At 36.3% G+C, this 5,550-nt stretch overlaps 1 protein-coding gene across 1 annotated transcript in view; it reads left to right on the forward strand.

Moving 5' to 3' along the window:
• KCNH5 (potassium voltage-gated channel subfamily H member 5) overlaps positions 1–5,550 on the forward strand; it is a 278,882-nt gene that overhangs the window by 270,931 nt on the left and 2,401 nt on the right. The window lies entirely within an intron of this gene.

Raw genomic sequence — 5,550 nt, forward strand, 5'->3', positions numbered from 1 at the left:
CCCCTAAAAATACATAGTCAATTCCCCAGACTCACAGATCCAGAAAGCGATGGGCCATTTGAGAGAAAACACTGCTGCTATCCTCCTTCAAATTATAAACCACTGAATCTATGTCATTAAACAAATTATTCTAACCTTTTTTTTTCCCCCCCTGGCCTTTATGGGATTTCAAAGTTCAGTACACATTCAATTTACTCCATTTTGATATCACTTTTATAATCAAATGTCCTACTTTTGAAATGGAAAGCTCAGTTGGCCATGTTCCCTGTTAAGTTTTAGAAGCTTTTATCATTTAAATAAATTAAACCTTCCAGCATGGGCTTCACAGAACATAATGAAGCACGGAGAAGAAAAGCTTAAATGAAATAAACCTCTCAGATCATAGGAATAGTACATGCTATTGTGCATTCTACCAGTAGATGTGTGACAGGAATCAGCCTGATTCATGACTTTTCTTTTTTAAATTTGCCCTCAATTTTTTGTCGTGTTCATCAGCTATTTAATTTGCCATTGGTGGTGGTGACAGGGGTTGGGGGGGAGGTTGGGGGCGGCGGAGACGAGACAGAGTACATCAAGTGAAAAGCCTCTGAGAAAACAACGAATATTGGATATTTTTTAAATTTAAATTCTTTATTGTTGAAAGTATTAGATATGTCTCCTTTTTTCCCCACTGGCCTCTCCCCAGCCACTCCCACCCCCTAGCACATGCCCTCACCCCCCTACTGTCTGTGTCCATTGGTTATGCTCATATGCATGCATACAAATCCTTTGGTTGATCTCAAAATTGGATTTTTAAAGCCTGGTTTCTTTCAACATCACATTGATAATCATGCATATACATTTTTTCTTTTACATGGTTTAATTCATTTATGTTGCTTTCCTATGAACTTCATTCAGATCTTTTAACATTTTTAAAAACTATTTTTGGGGGGATGGGTTGTTTTTGTTTTTCTAGAAATAAATCATTATCATTTCCATGTAATAATTGTGTACAATTTATATAGCTAATGTATTGAATTAACAGGGAACATTTTACTGTATGACACCTTGCCCATATAAGAATCAATTGGATTATGAAAATTCTTAATTAATAAGTTTGCAGATCCTTCCAACTTCCAAAGAGTAGCATGCAGATTTTTAAAAAAATCCAAATAGAAACATGCTATTTTTTAGGTGTTTAACAAAATAAAATGTATCAATCTTCCATTCTGTTACTAAGTTGAACCATTTTATTATATGCATGATTAAATAGTTAAAAGTAAAAGGCACCTCTTAAAAGGAAAGATTCTGCAGAATATATTTGAGAATGCTCGTAATGGTAATGTAGAATAATTGCCATGCTATTTTTATGATGAAATGTGGCTCCTTAGTAATAAAAATACATTGTTATTCAAATTTAGAGTTAAGGGTCATAAAGTTATCTTCAAAACTATGAGGGTTTATAGAGAGGGCCTATTACTTTTAATGTTTTCAAAATATAGTGAATTACTTTAGACATCCCTGCTGTTTTATTTTCTTATTTGTGACATAATGCATTTTGTAACAAGACAGAACACAAAGCTATTATGCTTTACAGATAAGACATGGATCAAGTGGTGGTGGCACCTCAGTAGATTATTAGTCTTTAATCCTTAAACACGATACAATCTTTTTATCTGTTTCTTTGTTTTTAATTTTAGTGCTTGTATTCTCTTACCTCACATTAAGGAAGTGTCCTATTGCCATCAGCTGGAAAATAAGTTCTTAATGGGTCTTATTACATCCTCACAATGAAACTGTTCTGACTCAGGTTCTTTAAAGACTGATTTGCGGGCTGAAGCTCTGGACCTGGCTTCCAAATGAGGAGATAGGGGTGGGCGGGCATTATGATCAATTACAGGGGTGGGGAACCTTTTCTCTGCCAAGGGCCATTTGGATATTTATAACATCATTCACGGGCCATACAGAATTATCAACTTAAAAATTAACCTGTTATATTTGGTCAAACATTTAATGAACTCACCCTTAATGCTTTGGCAGGGCCAGGCTGAATCATTTCCTGGGCCTTATATGCCAGTGGGCTGGACACTCCCCACCCCTGAATTATAATACATATAGCATTGATTTATTGTTTAGATTAAGAGTGCAAAATAATAAAAGAATTATAAAACAATCTTCCTGTTTGTAATACTTTTGATGCGTAAACTGATCACAAACATATTTGCTGAATGTATGAAAAGGTTATTGATTTGATAAATACCATTTATTTATTGAGGTCTTTCAAGGTAACAGACACTGTTGTAGGCGTTAGAGATATAGAAGTTAACAAAACAAACGTCCCAGTCCCCATAAACAAATGAATCTAGGTATTAGTGTTATCTGCATCCCCACCTGTTACCCGTGGAAGTAGCGTTCCTGTGATGTTGCAAGGACAAGTGAACTTTATTCCTGTGGAATTAAGCCCCTGGCTTTTCAATGTCCTATTTCCCTCCATCCATCATGGAAAAAGCCCAATCTTGTCTTCAGCAGGGCTAGGATTAAGTTCCAGAGTCTCCGCTCCATATTAAAGTCCAGTTTAGTCCAGCATCTGGCTAGTTTAGATTGTGTCCCAGCTGCAGTCCATTATATGTGTGGTTCAACTGACCATGAGCTGTGTGGCTGCTTAAGAGCACATGGTGGGTGCAGGTCATGGAGCAAGAGGGTGCAATAGGGAACAAGAAGCAAGAGATAGAGAGGGAACTTTGTCTGGGGATTATGACCAGGGCTTGACCAGTTAACCCTTCAAGATTTCACATTCTTGTAGTGGCTCTATCCCCCGAGCCAAGTATCTTCTTCCCAGATTAGATGGACAGACAAGCACCTTCCCTACTTTATCCCTACTTCACTGCACATGCACCCATTTCCTGCTTTGTTGGACTCCATCCCCCAGTGATCTTCAGGGAATGGACTGGTGGTTCCCTGGAGAGTGTGAAGTTGAAGCTTCCTGGTGAAGCTGCCCAGATGACCATGATTATAATGCCTGGCCTTTCCTTTGCTCTCTTTCTGTTATTAATATTATTAACTAGCCAATAACATTACCAAAGATGGTATTAGAATATAGGGAAAACCACATGCTTTGACCCTCTCCACTCCCCACCTTTCATAAATGTAATAAATGTAATATATGTTGAAGCAAGTTAAAGAAAAGACAAGGGCTTCCATGAAGGGGACAAGAAACTACAAATGGTGGCATGTATTTTGACTGCTGGGAGAGTAAGCAAGCCTACTGTCTGCCTTGGAGAGTGAGGAGAGTTTAGAGACTGTCTCCTTTAAGCTTCTCTTCAGCTTTTTTGTCAAGGGTATCAGTTACTCAGCAAGCACAGGGATGGTTCTCCATGGCAAATGCTTTGTGACACATTACCTGTTGGGTGTGAAACTCCCTATTTCATCCACTTAACTATCTGGGTTTTCACAAGGTCCAGAAGGAAGTGTCAGCGTTACCCTGAGAGGTGTAATGAAGAGCAAACTGTTTGGAATCCGACTCCTTGGGTTTGTATCCTGGTCACTTACTAGTTGTGTGACCACAGGCAAACCACTCAAACTTTCTGTGCCTTCGTTTGCTCTTCTGTAATATGGGAATAATAGTACAGTTAATTTTGTTTTAAAAGCCTGATAATGGTAAATAGTTGATCCAATCTAAGTGTTATTGTTTTCAGTGAGGCTCCAGTTCAAATTCTGTAGCTTGGGTAGGGCATTACATTTAACAAAAAACCCAAAACACAAAAAAACAAAGGACCACCCAGTTAAATTTAAATTTCAAGTAAACAATAAGTAGTTTTTAAAGTATAAATATGTCTGATCCAAATAAATAGTGTACACATTTTTTTAGCATAAGTATGTCCTAAATATTGCAAGAATATCCTGCATTTTATTTGGCATCCCTGTGTCAGGCACCTACCTACCCTGCTCCACTGAGAGTTTGAAATAGATCCTTTTTTCCCAAATGGGAAGGCTATTGCATCAAGGCTATGCCTATCAAAGGCTAAGTAACAGCCTTTAAAATACATAAACAAAAAAGGCAGGGATTGAGTGTGAAGGAGGATGTGGCCAGTTACTTGCATCAGTCTCCTCATGTCAGTTCATAGACCCAAAGTGAGTACATTTTCGGTGATAGGGGATGAAACAGGAATAAAGTATCTATGTTTCCATGTTTGGATCTGTCTGGTCCCAAAGAGTGTTAATATCTTAAAGTCTTAGAACAAGCTCTGTTGACTTAGGAAGTGTAAGAAACATGTCAGCCCTTTGAAAAACCTCTAAGTACACGGTTGGAGCTTTGATAGCAGACTTGGAGATTAGTATTGGATCTTTTTTTAAAAAAGTGCCTCTAGAACGGGAAAAATATGCTGGTCTTTGCAGACAGTTATTAAATTTAGAAAATATTTCTTTAAAATTTCAAATTATTAGTACATGATAAGCTGCTTTTAGTGCCTCAATCTCAATTTTTAAAATGTGCTCTTAGAGAAGTGCTATCTCCCTGACTTTTCTGTTAACAGTGACCATCATTAGTATTGGTTTCTGCTGTAAAATCAATGATTATGTGTTACTCTTGGAAACTGCTGAATATTCAAGAAGTGATGAAAATGGTTTCAAATACAAAGTGTTTTATGAGAGTTCAAGGGAGAGAACCAACATTTTTTTGAGTGTCTTTCATATGCCAGGGACTCTGTACTTTTCATATATTTCTAATCTAACCAACAACTAAATCAGAGGAGGTGATGGAGGTAAGTTATTTTGCTATTATCATAAAATTGTCTGATTCTGAAAGCACTTCATCTCACTTCCTTTTGAATTTTTCTTATAGCCTTCTCCTGCAGTTATTTTGTTCTTCAGCAAAAAATCGTACACTATTAAATTCACTTCTAACTCTGATAATATAAGTGGTAATGTCCTATATAGTTTACTATTTTTATTTTTCTTGAAATTATACATTCCCCATATTTTTAAAATAGATATTTTTCATGAAAGTTTGCTTATTTATTTATGGATATGCATATAACATCACATGTACTATATATTTAATTTTATGTTTAAAATGTAAAAAAATATTGGAATTTGAAGATTCCCACCTCCCACTCAGTGAAAGTCTCACCTGGACAAAGTTCTTATTTCTGTTTGCATATTTTAGTAGTGTGAGGATCATGATTTTTCAAATTATTCAATTAATAGATAACAGCTTGAAATTAAGTGTATATATTCAGGTGATATTTACCTTCCAGAATTTTTTTTTAATAGATCCAAGTTCTGCCTTCTGGAGCCATATGAATACATTTACTCCTTCCTTATGCCCAACCCATGTCCTTTATGGATAACCTGTCTAACTTTCCAGTACTTTTAAACCCTGGAAATCTTATTATTTGACCCTTAAACAGGGGATGGTATTAAAGTAGTTTTGAATCATATATACATACATACATACATACATACACACACACACACACACACACACACACACACACGTGGCCCGGTGCATGGATTCATGCACATTGAGAGGAAATTAATTAGAAGAAATAGTTTAATATCACTAATTTTGAA

The sequence above is a fragment of the Myotis davidii genome, unplaced genomic scaffold (assembly GCF_000327345.1).
Source record: "Myotis davidii unplaced genomic scaffold, ASM32734v1 scaffold281, whole genome shotgun sequence".
Lineage (NCBI taxonomy): Eukaryota > Metazoa > Chordata > Mammalia > Chiroptera > Vespertilionidae > Myotis > Myotis davidii.